General features: G+C 40.5%; 1 protein-coding gene across 19 annotated transcripts in view; it reads right to left on the bottom strand.

Annotated features, from left to right (window-relative positions):
- PARD3 (par-3 family cell polarity regulator) overlaps positions 1-18,777 on the bottom strand; it is a 601,769-nt gene that overhangs the window by 562,612 nt on the left and 20,380 nt on the right. The gene's annotated exons all lie outside the window — the stretch shown is intronic.

The following is an 18,777-nucleotide window of genomic DNA, read 5'->3' as shown; positions in this document are numbered from 1 at the left end:
CATTTTCTACCAAAATATGACAGATGTACAGTGATGTTGAAAATTTCACTAACCTAATTCCAAAATTTTTCATGGGACATCATTTTATTTCACTGTGAAGTCATGATTCAAAATAAAAGGAAGCCATTTTGCTTAAACTATTAAAATAAACCCTGCTCATTTTTCTTGTGTCTACTCTGAACTGCAGGTTGCAGAAAGTCATTTGGAAACTACTATACATATACCGAAGCTACTATTAAGCATCTTAGGTTACTTCAATGGTAGAAAGTATCACTATTCAAACCTCAGGTTTATTTTAATAGGTAAAACTTCTTTTAAATATTAACATTTCTATAATGTAAGTTCTAGAAGGGAGATGGGGGGAATTCTTTTTGATATTTCAGTAATATGGAAATCAGGTTGCAAATGAAATCCGCCTTCACAGCAATGTTCAAATAACACTAAAAGCCTGAAGCAGTAGAGTTCTTTCCCATCATCAAAAAGTAATTTCAAAGCATGCAGTTTAAGTAGAAGCGCCCTGCAGAGCCTTGCTGTGCCTGACCATCAAAGGTCCAGCATCACCCGCACCACCTGGGGTCCTGTCTGAAGTGGAGACTCTTGGCCCACCTTGGACCCGCTGAATCAGAACCTGCACTTTCACAAGATCCCCAGTGTGCAGGTGAGCTGAAGAAGCGCTGCTCTAGAGGAGCATGGCATTTTGAAAACACAGTAAACTCCGAAACAAGAGAAGCCACCACAAAGACAATGCCTCATACTGCAGCTAAAGAAAGCCCATGAGAGACAATAAAGACCCAGCACAGCCAATAATAAATAAAACTTTTTCTTTAAAAGAAAAAAAAATTAAACCCACCGGTGGAAAAATGTAATATCAGCAGCAAAACAGTATAACTCATCAAACAGGATCACTCCCACATGTGGCAGTGATGAAATCCCAACAGTCTTCCTATAACATCCCACCGACAAAATGTGTACACCAAAAATCAGGGGTCAGAAATTATCCTCAATCACAACCTAGGACTGTCCTCAGAAAACAGGAAGTGTGATTACATAAAAGTGGATAATCATTGCACTTCCAAGTTTAAGGGAACCTTCGGGTTAATTTTGTAGTCTCTAAGTAAGAAAATTGATATGCAGGGTTACAAAAAATGATTGCTGACCTGGAATTGAGTTATGATTGAATAATTCTCTATCCCTCTCAGTCCAAATTCCAGTGGCATCTTTGCCTCCCTCCTCTCACGTTGTATCAAAAGAAGCATCCATGTCTCTTGCATTAGCCCTTTCTATTCCCACTGATATCTTAGTTAGATGCTCATCACTCACTGTCTAAAACAACATACTTCCCCTGGGTCCTCTGGCTAATCCCTGCAACTGAGATCCCCTACAGGGCCCTGCCCACAGTCTTGCTCAGATAGCATCAGGAATCCCATCTGCCCCAAACTTCACAAGATCCCATTTCTTAGGGAATAAGGGAGAAAAGGCCAAGCTACACATGCAGCCTGCCACACAGGTAGGTCTCTCCCACCTCAACTTCCAGGACACCAACTGCCCATTCTGTGCACTGGGCCACCTGTCATATGTAGATCACAATACCCTGCAGATTCCTCATTGCTCAGACTTGTCTCCTGACCTGTAACATTTTCTCTATAAATCCACTACAGTAAGGAAAATACGTACAAATAAAAAACACAACTGGGAGGTCACCAATACACAGTGTGCATGCATGCTCAGCCATGCCCCACTTCTTGGACTGTAGCCTCCGGGACTCTTCTGTCCATGAGATTTTCCAGGCAAGAATAATGGAATGGGTTGCCATTACATCTCCAGTTGGTAAGTGGATTTTTTTTTACCAATGAGCCACTTTGGCTAAGACCCACTTACACTGTATGAATAAGCATTTGTGCAAATTTCAACCTTCATCCAAAAATGTGTGATCTTAATTACTTAGTAAAGATTGAGTATCTTTGAGAGATTTGTATAAAGAAAAATGTAGTAATTACTTCACTAAAAAGCATATCATTAATATATCAATTACATCTCAAAGGTAGGACAGAACTTCTGTAAACAGGATAATAGAAATGATCCAAAATGAGGAGTAAAAGAGAGTCAAAATATTTGATGATTCAAAGATTTACTCTAAAACACTTAAGAAAAAAACCATCTATTCCTATATGGTTCTCTGGTCTGTATTCTCATTAGAGCAAAGGAAGATGCAATAAATACCTTTAGCAAAAACAAACATTCAGCAGATGGAATTCGAACTTTAAAATATGGCCTCGACATGTTCATTTAGCTACCAAAATTACTTCTCTTTCATACCCAGGTGATAGGAAAGTGAAATCCACTTAGACAGCAAATGAACTGCTGGCAGAACCAGGCGGCACACCAAAGAAGCCAACACATTCCCTTGGATTCAAAATATAGTCATCCCAGCATCTCATTTTCATCCTACCATAGCCTTATCTAATTCTTTGATTTTCTCTTTACTTTGATGAAGCTCTTAATTATAAACAAACAAAAAAATCCATTAACTCTCCACCCTCAACAAATAACATTTGGGTTTTACCTTAGCATGTTTAATGTTTTTCTAACTGTAGGGTACACTTTAATTTTGTACCTTTTTTCACTTAACCTAGTATAACCTTTTTTCACTTTACTATAAAGCCTTTATATTCATTTAAAGGCTACATACTATTTCTTCTAATGAATAAACTGTGGCTTACATAATGATTTTCCTGATGTTAGACCTTTGAAGTCATGCTGAGGATTTCAGAATTTAAATAATGCTGGCTGAATATCCTCACCCATGATTTTAATTTCCTAGGGATAAACAATATCTCAGAGGACAATATTCCAGGAACTGAATGAAAGAGTAGGAACATTTTTGCAGATCTTCATAATCTTGCCAAATTGCTTTTCGAAGGAAATATACAGTTGCACAAAAGCACCAGCAATAACATGATGATCCAAACACACAGGGTCACCGTGACTTTGGAGCATTGAGTATGTTGTGCAGTTTTGTTTTACCAATTTAATAAGATAAATGGTAATTTAATTTGTGAGTCTGTGAATAGCAGGTTTATTCAATGTTTTTCCATGGTTTTTTACTAGTTGATTCTCTCCTTTTAAACTGCTCATTTGAGTCCTTTGGCCAACCATCCACTGGGCTCTTAATATTCTTGTCTTTAGTTTGATGGCTTCAAAGTGCCCCGTAAGCGCCTTGCATTTTCAATGAGAAGCTTTCGTGTTAGACAAAGAATAACAGGGACTTAATTCTACCACTGCAGTTGGATGAATGTTCAGAAGTAAACAACACATCGCTGCTCCCAGGGAGGACTCCCACCTCTTTGCTTTAAACCAGTGGCTCTCCAGTTTACTTAACACAGCCCACATTTCTCAGCCATTACTACTTCTCAACAGAAAACAAGCTCGATGACAAAAATGCACTGTCACTGTGTGAATAAATTGAGCGTGAAAATATGTAGCTATTTAAATAGGGTCATGGGTGGTTCACGCTTGAACAGTAAAGCATACCTAGCTTAAATTCTCAATATTAAAAAATTATAATCCTTCAATGCTGTTGATAATAAAGTACACCACTACACCCTGTAGATCTGGCCAAAGAATTCACAGCAAACCTTTGATGCAGAGCTCCTAAGACCAAGGCTAAGGTTTAAGACAAAATTATCCCCAAAAATTACTTGAATAGACCACACAATACAGCGTGCGTGGTGTTTTGAGTACTGCGTTCTCTCTCACAAAGACCAGTTCGCCTGTGGTGCCAGTGCTGCCAGGTTTTCCTGTGGTGTTGGCAGAGACTGCACTTTCTTTGGTTGAATACAAGAAGTGTGGTAAATACAAGTCTGACTTGTTCAAGAGAATGCTGCATGGAAAATATATATATACTATTAATTATTTTTAAGCAAACATTTACAGTTAAGTTAGCATAAGTTAAATACACATGACCCAATGACACTGTAAATGGATAATGATGACGTCAAATGAACTAATTTGTCATTTAAAAGCAGCCATTGAAAACCACAACCAACTCAAAGACCACACTGACTTATGATGGTAAAACAGTTTTACCTGAATTAAAATCAACTGCATGTACGTACCTGTCACTGTTTTGCAATCCTGCCAAATGTAATACTGACATCCAGACATTAAAATACTGAACTCAAATCACGCACTAATTTTTCATTTACAGATACCAAATTTCAGTAATTCAAATGTTTACTTAGTTTAAAAAAAAAATAAAAGTATATGAAATGGAAAAACCCAAGAGATACTCTGTATCAGCATTTCAGGCTTGTCAGAAGTTATGCTTTGAAGATAAGTACCAACCAGATAAAGGAAACATACTTTGAGGAAAAAGTGGAGCAATTTTAACTCCAAAATCCCTTTCCTCTGGAGACGGGTACAACACAGAAAGAAGTACCATAGTACCCAGATGTTCAAGGTTATGCGACAGAGAACTTGCTCAAAATACGGCAATACTCTAACCTTTATGTGCCGTTAGATAAAGACTGATCAGCAAAAAAAAAGAACAAATTCTTCATAGGATCAAGACTGGACAGACAATGGAACACAAGGTTGCCAGTTAAAGGTAACCCTTTGTTCAGAAAATGTATTATAAGGGGAAATATTGGATGTACTTGTGGGAGCATGAAGAAATTTGGGTGCAAATAAGAAGGAAACAAAATAGACAAAGCCCTGCTAAGAGCATTTGCCACTTACTGTCCACAGAAAACAAAGATAGATAGATAAATATACAAAAAAGATCTTCATGACCCAGATAATCACGATGGTGTGATCACTCACCTAGAGCCAGATATCCTGGAATGTGAAGTCAAGTGGGCCTTAGGAAGCATCACTATGAACAAAGCTAGTGGAGGTGATGGAATTCCAGTTGAGCTATTTCAAATCCTAAAAGATGATGCTGTGAAAAGTGTTGCACTCAATATACCAGCAAATCTGGAAAACTCAGCAGTGGCCACAGGACTGGAAAAGGTCAGTTTTCATTCCAATCCCAAAGAAAGGCTATGCCAAAGAATGCTCAAACTACTACACAATTGCACTTATCTCACATGCTAGCAAAGTAATGCTCAAAATTCTCCAAGCCAGGCTTCAATAGTATATGAACCATGAACTTCCAGATGTTCAAGCTGGATTTATAAAAGGCAGAGGAACCAGAGATCAAATTGCCAAAATCCGTTGGATCATCAAAAAACCAAGAGAGTTCCAGAAAAACATCTACTTCTGCTTTATTGACTATACCAAAGCCTTTGATTGTGTGGAAAATTGTTCAAGAGATGGGAAATACCAGTCCACCTTACCTGCCTCCTGAGAAATCTGTATGCAGGTCAAGAAGCAACAGTTAGAACTGGACATGGAACAACAGACTGGTTCCAAATTGGGAAAGGAGTACGTCAAGGCTGTATATTGTCACCCTGCTTATTTAACTTGTATGCAGAGTACAAATGCTGGGCTAAATGAAGCACAAGCTGAAATCAAGATTGCCTGGAGAAGCATCAATTACCTCACATATGCAGATAACACCACCCTTATGGCAGAAAGTAAAGAAGAACTAAAGAGCCTCTTGATGAAAGAGGAGAGTGAAAGTTGGCTTAAAACTTTAAGCTGGCTTAAAACTCAACATTCAGAAAACTAAGATCATGGCATCTGGTCCCCTCACTTTATGGCAAATAGATAGGAAAACAGTGGAAACAGTGACAGACTGTATTTTGGGGGGCTCCAAAATCACTGCAGATGGTGACTACAGCCATGAAATTAAAAGACTCTTGCTAAAAATAAATAAATAAATAAAATTAAACACTCTTCCTCCTTGAAAGAAAAGCTATGACCAACCTAGACAGCATATTAAAAAGCAGAGACATTACTTTACCAACAAATGTCCATCTAGTCAAAGCTATGGTTTTTCCAGTAGTCATGTATGGATTTGAGAGTTGGGCTATAAAGAAAGCTGAGCGCCAAAGAATTGATGCTTTTGAACTATGGTGTTGGAGAAGACTCTTGAGAGTCCCTTGGACTGCAAGGAGCTCCAACCAGTCCATCCTAAAGGAAATCAGTCCTGAATATTCATTGGAAGGACTGATGTTGAAGCTGAAACTCCAATACTTTGGCCACCTGATGCGAAGAGCTGACTCATTTGAAATGACCCTGATGCTAGGAAAGATTGAAGGCAGGAGGAGAAGGGGACAACAGAGGATGAGATGGTTGGATGGCATCACTGACTCAATGGACATGAGTTCGAGTAATATATACACATATATCAACCTCTCTTATTTTTAACCACAAATTTGTGCAGAATCAAGACATAAGGGAAACCTCCTGGTATGACTCTAGAATTCTAAAAGCATGTCATAAGAACTCTCGACTTGCCTCTGAAGAAGCAGTAAGAAAAGTTATCATTCTCAGTTTCACTCTTTGTAATTAATAACACTTTGTTCTTTAACAAAATTAATGTAGCTCATTGAAGAAATGTTGGAAAAGTATGAAGAAAATCAAATTCACCCATAATTTGGACCAAACAGGAATTCATCAGTCAGACCCTTAAGACTCCTGGAAGAAAGTGAGAATGCAGTTGTGGAACTAGTAATAACAATACAAGGGACTAAGCAGATACCATCTCTAGACTTAAATTTGAAAAGTCCAAGAAAACACACATTACACACCTGAAAGAAATCACCGCTTTTGCAGCACTCAAGACACTAAAGCATGACAATCTGAGAAAGATGAATCAGCATTATCCAAAGCAATTAATCTGACTAACTGGGTAGTTCCATTTTTAAAACAGTTTATCTAAAAACTGGAGGGGCAGGCCCATGGCCAAGAAGGAAACAAAAATGTGGTATGAACCACAAAGAACTCTGTCAGAAAGATAAACCCCAGAATTAGCTGAAGTGCAGGAACAATTTTTTTTTAAGAAACTAAAGGAGGAAAGTAAGATTCTAAGCTATATTTGGAGCTTGAAAGAGGCAGGCTACAGTGTGGAGAGTGTAGGCTACTACTAACCAATTGTATTTCTTATTGGTCTTTTATAACAGAAGAATTTCAAGCTAAAAAAGGAACAAGAAAATCAGTAGCCTCTCTTTCACTCCAAAATAATAAAAATAATAAACTAAGAACATTTCCAAAGCATTTTCAGTAATTTTGTGCTATTTCCCCCACATTAGAACCTTCATCTGCTTGGAGGCAGGTACAAATTCCTCTGCTGGACAATAAGCCCCTTCCCTCCAAGGTCAGTCCCTCTTCCCCTAGAGGATTCACCCAAATCCATCTCCAACGTCATCTTCTCTGGATGGGCTCTTACTTGCCATCAGACCAAGAAGAACAAAGGTGACCTTCCCTGGGTCCCATGACACATGGGACCTGGGTCTCTACCCCATTTCCCACTCTTGCTGATGCTGTTTCCCACCAGACTGAGGGTCTAAGTGGACATTTCATATCACTAACACCATAAACTCAGTAAGAGATGTTCATTTCTTAATCAGTCAACTGATGACTGAATCCCTGAAGAATGGTCATGAGACCAGGAAAAAGATCAGAAAATGAAGATAAGCAGTGCTGCCTCCCCAAGGACATGGAGACCAGTTAGGCTCTGAGTTAAAGCTTTATTCTCCAACATCCTTCCAAGGGAGGGAGTGCCCTGCCCTACAAAAAAAGAAAAATCTGCAACTCAGTGGCTGACTTGTCTGAGCTAAGAAATGGTTCCAAACCCCATGTCCACATGTCTCTAAAGCTTCTCCCATCTCCCTTAGATTCCAGTGAACTCTGGACACCTGAAAGGGGCAGGGACGCTGTGACCTACCCTGGGACCACTCAGGCCAGGTACATGAAACTAGCGTCGTTTTTTCCTACTACAGCCATCAAAAGTCAACAAGGTACTTTAAAAATTTCCCAAATTACTATTATTACATTAAACAGTGAAACCGTGAACAAATAGTAAATGTCCTTGAGTGTCGAACCTCATCAAAACCACACTCAGAAACAAGAGCTAGCAACTTCCAACATGGAGATCAAAGTACGTTTTCACTATTGAACCCAAACCTGAAACAAAATTCACCGGGCTCACAGCCAACATGTGTGGCTTTGGACAGTACATGTAAGCTTGTGGGTCTCCTGGTGTCCCCCATAAGTGGGCAGGGAGGGACAGAGGAAGGGAGGGAGCACCAGGTAACCTCCAGGTCTGACTCGCAGTCTGTTTGATTGTACACCCCTTGGCCAAGGACAAATGTAAGACAGCAGCTGGTTCGGAGTCACTTGTCTGGCAAACAGCAATCTCTCTGTGCTGCCTGATTCTCATGTTGGGTTCTTAGCTTCCAGATCTTGATGTCACGGATGGAGGTGAAGAGACTTGTCTGTCTTGCTGAATGATAAGCAACATGAATTGCCAAGGATGAAAATGAAGCAGGTATCAGGCCAACAGAACTTTTCCAGTAAGTCTTTAACCCTTTGAACTGGCTGCTGTGAGCAGTGCTGAATGTGTCACCACAGATGTGATCCCTGGGCAAACATCTGGTGAACAAAGTCTCTCTGCAGTGCTCAGAAGGCCTACATACTTGAAGCCATCTCTTAGGACCCACAGTTACCCCACATGTATGTATGTGGGGTTACACAGGTAATCGCATGTATGCTGAACTGATGTAGATGACAAATCATATTTTCAATGAAGAACTTGCTGTTTAAACAACCTAGTGTGGTTTTTTCCCTCTTAGTGCATTCTGTTTAAAAATGCATCTCCTTTCCCTTAAAATGCATCTCCATTCTCTTAAAATGAGGCAGATAAACCAGGATTTTTGCTCACGAGGGATGGTTAATCGTCAATAATAGTTAATGATCACAACTGACAGACTCTGACTCAGAATACCCTCGCGTCCTACAGCATATGCAATATATGTAATCAATCAAGATTAATATGGATAAAGTTTGGAAAAGGAAACGGCAACCCACTCCAGTATTCTTGCCCGGAGAATCCCATGGACAGAGGAACCTGGTGAGCTACAGTCCATGGGGTTGCAAAGACTCAGACACAACTGAGCGACTGAACAACAACAAACATAAAAGTAAGATATGGAGCTAGACTGAAAATTTAAATTTTTTGCTTCCCAGTCCAGAGTTCTTTTTACCAGAATACTATAGCTCTGTGACTTTTGGACAAGGCTTTTGCCTTTTCTGAGTCTCTGTCATTATTAAATGTAATGGTTTAACACTACCCAAGCCTACTCATTGAGCTGTTTTGACACAACACATTCACATAACAGTACAATATAAAATATACATATAAGATATTCTGTCCTTGAAAAATAATAAAAATTGAAATATCAAAACATTAAAAAAATATATGGATACAGTTACAGTCACCACCCATACAACATAAAGCAACTATGTGTAAATCATTCTCTTCTGAATTTGCTATAAAAACCCATGGAATTCACTTCTATGAAGTGACATGTAGACAATGAAAGCAAGAGGAAATGCTCATTGTAACATTTCAATCACGTCATGCAAAACTGCAAATACTATCCAGATGAGATCACACCTGAAAAAACCCAACACAGCTCTCTCACTTGGCATTTTCAAGAAGATGTGCTTATTTCAGAGAAATCCCTATATGGGGCAAATTCCTCCGTGGTTTTCCTGGGTCCCTGTCTTCTTGGACGCCTTGTAACTGAGGATCCAGATGCTTAGAAATGAATGAATGATGACACTGATGCCACCGAGTGACACATGTAATCAACACTAGCCGTCACACTCTGTGTCTTCTCTCCATCAATCTCTTTGAACGGGAGATGCCTTATACCTATTGGCTATCCCCATGGAAACACTGTGAAGTTTGTTTTGAATCTACATCTTTTACATGAATGGTTTTAAAGTTGCTGACACATATTTATTTTGCCCTTGACCTAACCTAAACTCAAAAACCAATCACCAAATAAGTCCCTGGTTTCCCATTTCTTCCCAAAAAGTTGGATGCTATTCAACAATGGGAGTGTGGGTACAACTTGTTAGGTGCTTGGTGGACATGATGGATACTGTCTATAAGTCCAAGTACTGCTCTATGGGAGAACTCTTGGTCAACAGCCTTCTCAGTACATTTTTTGAAATGATGAAGACTGTAAGATAACAATTTACATGATAAGGTACACAAGCATTTCCCTTGCACTACTAATAAAATTTTATGGCATTTTTTTTTCTGGAGATAAACATCTAATTATTACAAGCCTATAATCAGAAAGAGGTCATATGAGTACTTTCCTAAAGAATTGTTATCTTGGAGGTCATCAAGAATCATAATAGGAGGAAATCCTGCTCTGCTGTTAAAACTCTACTGGGATTCATTAATAAAACCATTGCTAAGTGGAAACGGAGTTGCCTTTGGTCCCCTGCCTAGTTTATCCCCAGAAACAGAACACCCCTTCTTTTCTCCTGCCGTAGATTTTACAGAAGTGGTATCCTTCTTTTAAAAATAAAAAAGGAGAGAGCTGCAATTCAAAATGCTGTTATTTTTCTGTTCTCCTTCTCTGGGTAAAACAGGACTTCTAAACTAACAAAGAACAATCATCCGTGCAGGTGAGAAATACAATACACTGTAATAAGGAAATACTGAAAATCAACCCCTAGGATGCCACACAGTAAAAGGAGCTGAAGTTCAGTGTTACGGCTAAATTGCAAGATATTTCACACAGCTGTGAGGGGAAACATAAAAGCGACTGGGGATTTCCTGTATTTGAAGGGAAGTACTTCCGTTTACTCTGTACTTTTCTTGAACTTGGTGGGGCAGATGCCTCTCCCATCCCAGGCTTCCCAGTCCCAGCACAGCATCCAAGTGAAGCTCTGCCCCTTCGGGGACCGGGGGCACCCCCCGCCCAGCTCCCTGAGTGCCTGCATCTGCAGAGGCCCACAGGAGCATCAACCTAGGAATCTGGGTGACACCGCGAGGCTGCCCAGCTACAGACGCTGTGGGTCGGGGCAGAGCGCCCCCTGCAGGGGCGGCTGTGCTACTCCCTCCCCCTCTGACCTCGGGCTCAGGATGAGCTGCGGTGCTTCGCTGGGGAAACTGGTATTTCCTGTCTGCTCTCCAGTCACTTCCCATTCTTTTTTATTGGTTTCTGGTGGTTTCCACATTGGGCGGGGGTGAGGCGGGGGGGGGGGGGGGGGAGTGGGGGGAGGGAAATAAAGAGGCCCACCAGATTTTGGCTTTCTTTCACAGCTAGTACTTGATGCAAAAGGAAAACTGGTAGGTGAAGACCCCTAAAACCAAGAGCCTACAACAGAATGTTTAAACAAAGTTAGATCTGATTCTCTAAATTGATCATGCCTTTTCCTATAAGACATTTAACTTTAGTTCTTTGAATAAACAAGGCTTTCTGGGAGTAAAAGTAGGACAGAAATTAATGATTTCTCAGCACAGTCCATACTCCGTGTATAAAACACACAAAGAATCACCCCTGGCCTGGAGCTCACGGTTCTGTGGAGGAAAGAGGGCTCCTGAACCCAGGGGAGCACACGAGCTGCTCTGAACACCTAGGACCGAACTACACGGTCCCAGCAAGACAGCAGTAAGGATGATTTTTAACTTATTAGAAAAACAGAACTTTATGATTAATGGAATTCTCTCTTCACAGTGCTTAAGCACTCTAAAAGGTGATACCTAAATCTGGCACCTATGAGAAATTGTGAAATGCCTGCCACACTTTTTAGATATTTTTAACTTGTAAAACGCAGAGTAAGGGAATACACTTTGACTCCACTATTTACCACATAACTGTCCTTCAAATATCATCCTAACTTGCTTCTGGACCCAACTGCATCCTAGCAGAAGTCTCCTACAAATTGCAGAGGCCCAATTTAAGGTCAGGGTGTAACCCAAGCCCACTCTGATCAAGCAGCTTGAGAAGACCCGCCCATCTGAAGATCCTGAGAGGGCCTAGGGGAGGAGAGGCAACACCCAGCTCCTTCACTGGGTGCTGGAGATATTTAGAAAGGCTGCGATGGAGTCTGGAATCCCCAGTACCCCTGAGGTACTCAGCCAACACTGCAGCACAGAGAAAGGTCTTCTTTGAGGAGCTCCATCTTCCATAATCTCCAGAGTTGAGATGAGCTCTACATCTGTTCTTTATAACTAACTGCAATTCTCACAATGATGTCCACATACCTAAGAGCTGGCCACTCCACTTCCAGATACTCAGATCTTCAGTACTAGCAATTATGCCCCAAACACTTCAGTCCTGCCACTTTTACCCAATGACTTACACACAAAGGTTTCCTCCTACATGCCAACTATATTCCAAGAAGGACTTACAGTAATATTTTTTTAAACTTTTTATATTGGAGTATAGATGACTAACAATGTGTTAGTTTCAGGTGTACAGCAAAGTGATTCTGTTATACATATGTGTGCATGCTCAGTCACTTCAGTTGTGCTCTTTGCAACCCTATGGACTATAGCCCACCATGCTCCTCTGTCCACTGGAGTCTCCAGGCAAGAATACTAGAGAAGGTAGCTATGCCCTCCTCCAGGGGTTCTTCCCAACACAGGGACTGAACCCCCAACTCCTGCATTACAGGTGGATTCTTTACCACTGAGCCACCAGGGAAGCCCTCAATTATACATACACATTTCAATTTTTTTTTTACTAGGTTTTACTAGGTTTTAGGTTATTACAGCGGAGAAGGCAATGGCACCCCACTCCGGTACTCTTGCCTGGAAAATCCCATGGGTGGAGGAGCCTGGTAGGCTGCAGTCCATGGGGTCGCTAAGAGTCGGACACGACTGAGCAACTTCACTTTCACTTTTCACTTTCATGCATTGGAGAAGGAAATGGCAACCCACTCCAGTGTTCTTGCCTGGAGAATCCCAGGGACGGGGAGCCTGGTGGGCTGCCGTCTATGGGGTCACACACAGTTGGACACGACTGAAGTGACTTAGCAGCAGCAGCAGGTTATTACAGAGTACTGAGCAGAGTTCCCTGTGCTATACAGTAGGTCCTTGTTGGTTATCTATTTTAAATATAGAAGCTTTTACATTTAAACTTTAGCTTAAAACATTTTTTAAATACCATTTTTATCAATGTGCTGAAATTGAAACCTTGATTGGGTCAAGTTGAATTTATTTTCATCCAAGGGACAATAGTTAAAACGCATTAATCTGGGTCTGATGTGACTCCCACCTAGAAATTTTGGTTTCTAAATATTTTCTGTAAGGTACATTTATTTGAACTTTCAGATATTTGATTTCAGTTTTAATGTGGAATAATTGCCTCAGGGTGTATACTATTTGAGACTATAATAAGTCCTCTAGTCCATTTAAGAAGAGAAGGAAATGGCAACCCACTCCAGTATTCTTGCCTAGAGAATCCCAGGGACAGGGGAGCCTGGTGGGCTGCTATCTATGGGGTCCACAGAGTCGGACACGACTGAAGCGACGCAGCAGCAGCACATTTAAAATAAAAAGAGTATATAGTTTTCATTTATCACAAATATATATAACCACATTATAAAAATTTTAGAATAAAAAAAGGGAAAACCACCCTATTTCATCACTCTAAAACAAATACTGCTGTTGGTCTAGTATGTTTCCAAATCATCTAATGCCTTCCTTTAACTATTTGCAAGCAAACTCTGTATAAAATATGCATCTTATAAGTGGTTTCTGAAACAGCTACAGTTTTTATAACCATCATTCTAATATTTAAAGTAGGCAATAAATAAATAAAAATTAAATAAAACACTAGTTCCCTTCAAGACGGCCAGAGAAAACAACTCAAGAGTCTTAGGATGTTTTGCTTTGTCCTAAGAAGATCTGAATAACAAAAGAGCAAGTGTAAGTGGAGATGAGCATTCTCCTGGTATTTTCAAATATTTTTTTAAAAAGATTTTCTTCCCTTTTCTTTTCCTATGTCTCTATCTAACCTTGTGGAACTGGAAATGTATCTTGAACTTTCCCATACATGAACATAACTGTTCATGGGCATTGAAACCCTCTTAATCAATGCATTTCAGTAGTAATAATTCCTAGTATTTATTCTTCTCAATCTTCACCTCAACATCCTCTTTGAAAAACTGGTGCCAGAAATCCAATCACCAACTAAGCTTCTTCACTGCCCTAAATCTATTGGAAATGGTTTAAGTGGATATTGGAGTTTATTTAAATTCATTTATGGGAATATTAAAGTGCTTCATACTAGAAAATAATTGCTAGAGCTTCATAAAAATGTCACTAATCATTCAGTCCACACAGTGAAGCTACCTGGAACATTAGGTGACACTTTTACTTAAATACACAAAAGAAAAATGATGTCATACTTTTAAAAATGAATGGTTTTAGCGGATATATGAATACTTGTAACTGATTAATGGTTTTGTACAGCAGAAACTAACAACATTGTAAAGCAATTATCCTCCAACCAAAAAAAAAAAAAAGTTTAATAAATGTTTTTTCTAATGTCAAATGACCTCAACCTCCCAAACTAGCACAAGTATCACATAGTCATATTTTAAAAGCCAGACATCTAAATCTATGATTTAACAGTTTTCTTCTTATTTCCTTAACTTTGCACTTTGAAATTCACACTCCAGTAGCAGCTTGGGATGAGACTTCCCCAGTGGTTCAGTGGTGAGGAATCCACCTGCAATGCAGGAGTCGGAGGAGACGCAGATTCAATCTTTGGGTCAGGAAAATCCCCTGGAAGAGGAAATGGCAACCCACTCCAGTATTCTTGCCTGGAGAATCCCCATGGACAGAGGAACCCAGTGGCCTACAGTCCTTAGGGTTGCAAAGAGTCAGACACGACTAAAGCGACTTAGCACGCATGCACGCAGCAGCTTGGGGTAACCCAACCGACTTTTTCTGGCAACCATTTTTTAATTCTGGCCAAAGTTTTGACCCATAATCACTGAACTGAATGTAGCCAAGTGATGCTAGAGCATTGATTGTATGCTGGAAGAGCCCAAGTCAACACACAACACTCCAACGGTCTGAGTGATGTGAGTCTCACGAGGGAAGGGCAAGTGGGCTCTGACAGTCTGAAAGGCACTAGAACCACCACCCCCTGGGAGGACTGGCCACCAGTTTTATGAATGGCAGTTGGAAGTAACTAGAGTCAGAGGCATCCTGTTATATCTGGGGATTAGAAAGGAACAGAGGTGCCTGCCAGTGTCTAATGGTATAGGAGAGCCACACACAGATTCTTATCCCATTCAAGTAACAAGCCCAAAAGATCCACTTAAAATCTACCCATTTCTGACACTCACTGCCTTGTTAGAAACTTAAAAATGGGCTTTAGGATTTTATGTCTATTTCTTTTTCCAATATGTACATATAGATTTGCTTTCAGAAGTCCAAAGATGTCATGCAGACTTCAGTGAAAATGTGACTGCTGTGCATCATTATATCAGGAGAATCAAACACCCGGAAGTGGGACACACAGCTTCAAGGCTTGTAAAGAGTTCTCCAAAGCAATTAATCTAAAAACTAGCACCACATCCAGTTCAGAGTCAAGTAGCTGAAAAACTACTGGGTGTTTGCCAACTTTTCTCAGTCCTAGGAAATTTAACAAAAATCCTCATAGATCTATGATGCACCTCACGAATACAAAGATAAAGCCCAGTTCATGTGAACACTACTAAGGTAGTACAGATCCAAACCCAGTAGATAACAAGGACACACCCTTTCCATATCAGGGGAGCTGGGACACACTTAAAAGAATGAAACAAGTATGATTCCAACAGCAGAATCTGAACAAAAGATGGAATGTTGATCACATAACACCTCAGTGAGGTGAGCGGGCTTAGAGCTGTCATGGAAATGCTAAGACCAGATGTGCTTTACAATTCACTAAGGTCTGGGAGCATGTAAGCTGGACAAACTATGGTGAAGATATGGAATGTTTCTGTATCTCAGGCAAGATGGAAGAAATCCTAGAAAACCATAATGGCAAAGGAAATGTTTTAAGTCTTAAAGTGGAAAACAGACACTGTACAGTCATAACCCTGTCAGACTAGCAGGAAAGTAGTGGAAAATGTCATTCCACACCCAAAGCACAGGGCAGAGGGGCACCGTAGTGCACTGATGAAGCACCGCGGCATCCCTAAAATGCAGGGGGTCCATGTGGACAGGTGGGAGATGCTCTAGACACGGGGACACCTTTGCATTTTATGCCCAGAGCATCCTCAGGAAAAAAAAAAAAAAGCTATTTTTTTCTGTTTGTTAATATTAAACTTTGGTTGTCAAACTGTTTTACACAGAATCCCAGTTCAGAAAAGCACTTGTGCCTCTTCCTGAAAGACAAGCTGATACAGTTACCATTCATCTCCGAAGTCACTGTCTTGCTCTAGTAACAAGGAAGAATCTAAATGCTGCACATTAGATCAGCCATCTTCTCCACAACAACCAAGCACCAGATGCCTGCACTGGACAAGCTCAAGGTCACACCCTTTACATAAGTGTCTCTCTTTAATCTTCAAAGAGAAGGTACAGACGTATTACAGCCCAGCTAACAGATGATCAAAATGAGGCTGCGGACTTCATTCCTGGGCCCAGGGGCTCACAGCTGTGAGTGTGGTGTACCACCTACTAAGCCCGAGGTCTCCCCAGAGGAGGCAGGAAGAACCTCCCAGGCCAGCCAAGCAAACACTGGTGCAACTTCTGGAAAGCAAACTGGCAAAATGCATAAACTGAGAGCCTTAAAAAAAGTTCATGACTTCCTCACCCCAAAAAAAATTATACACCCAATTTAAATAAATAATCCAAACCACTGACCAAATTTTATGCACCAGGATTGTTACAATATTTTTAAATGGTGAAAAATGGGGCAACAAATTTCCAACAATAGGCAAATATGTATATATTCACACAGTGAAACACTATATAGCCTTTAAATTTTGTTATGACAATTTTTAAAAGACATGAGAAGGACTGGAGGGGACCATGTTCAGTCCCTAGTCAGGGAACTAAGATCCTGCATGCCACACAACAAGGCCAAAAACAAAAAAAGAAAAAGACATGGGAAGATGTAAACATATCAAGTAAACAAAGTCGGAACAATCATACATCGTGATTTCAACTTATTTTTAAAAAGCATCTGTATTTATATACACACAAACATACAGAAATTCAGACTGAAAATACTCGAATTTTAGATTATTCTGGGTGGTAAGACTGTAGGTGAGGTAATTTGCTCTACAAAAACATCTGTACATTGCAAACTCCCTATAATAAGTATTTATGTTCTTGTAATTAATGCAAACAAACATTTTTCAAGAAAGCATTCATCACACCTCTCAAACCAGCAACTCTGAAGAAGAATTCAGTGTTCACAGATGCTTCAGAGAGATTTCATCTGCACAGGCAGACTGTCTCAAACTCTCTGCAGCTTTGGATTGGGATAAAACTTCTCAAATTCCTGGTTAATTATTGATGAATGTGGAAATTGCCTCATTTATTAAACACTTATGTGCTTCCAAAGGCAAAGCAACACATTTTGAGGCTTGTAATCTGGTGTGAGCAAGCAGTTTCTAGTCTGTAATAGGATTACTCGTGGCGTTCTCATTCAAAGGACAAAATCCAATAAAATAAATTGTAGAGTGTGTTTGTTTAAGTAAAACACTTGTGCATTGTCTTCCACTTCCTCTGCCAGCTCTAATTTACCAATCAGTCAGATCCCCAAAGAGGCAGGCACAACAATGATGCTGATGCATAAACGAGGTGGGGAAGATGCTGAAATGACTTTACGGGTGCACCGAGCACCCACGCAGATGAGCAGAGAGGCAGAGGGGGCCTCGGAGGCTCTGCCCTGTGTGGAACTGGCATTCATGCAACACAGCACTTGTAAGTAAATGAGAAGTTTGCAAATGAAGCAGGGAAAATCAAGTTACAACTGAGCTAATACAAACTGAGGGGAGGGGTGGGGTATGAAGCTTTTTGTGAATTGTTTTCTAAATATTTCGGCAATGTACCCCAGTATAAATGGATTTTAAAAAGATTTAATGAGCCATACAAAAACTGACTGCATTTCTTTAATCCATGGAATTACATGAGAGGTATTTATTCCCGGGAAGACAAAAAAAAAAAAAAAAAAGCCCATCTATGACCGTGAAATAAATCCCAAGTCTCTGGCCAAAGAACTCACACAGTGCAGTAACCACCTTCCACCCCAGCCTCTCACACAGACACACATACATGATGCACCCACACTCTGGTTGATAGTTTAAGAGCATCACAGAATAGACAATCACCCCACTGGGAGAAAAAGAAACCAAACTGAAGGCCTAGAAAGATTGAAGGCTGGAAGAGAAGGGGATGACAGAGGATGAGATGGTTGGATGGCATCGCTGACTCGATAGACATGAGTCTGAGCAACCTCCGGGAGTTGGTGAAGGACAGGGAAGCCTGGTGGGCTGCAGTCCATGGGGTCACAAAGAGTCGGACACAACTGAGCGACTGAACTGAACTCTCCTATACAACGTTCCATCATCTAACTGCTCCAACCCATCATTTCACTGTCCCTGACCCATTGTTACCAAAACACCAGTCCATGGGCCCAATGCACAGCGAGGCCAAACACCACCAAATGGTCAGAGTTTGGAGCAAAGAAAGGTTTACTTCAGGGTCACGCAAGGAGATGAGTGGCTCATGCCTTCAAAAACCCCAAACTCCCCCAAGAACTCTCAGCAAAGCCCTTTCCTAGAGAAGGAAAGGGAAGGGCGAGTGAGTTGTTGCAAACGTCTTGGTGGCAGAGCCTGTGTTCCTGAGGT

Source organism: Bos javanicus, chromosome 13 (assembly GCF_032452875.1).
Source record: "Bos javanicus breed banteng chromosome 13, ARS-OSU_banteng_1.0, whole genome shotgun sequence".
Classification (NCBI taxonomy): Eukaryota; Metazoa; Chordata; class Mammalia; order Artiodactyla; family Bovidae; genus Bos; species Bos javanicus.
This window is presented reverse-complemented; position numbering and strand designations above follow the sequence as displayed.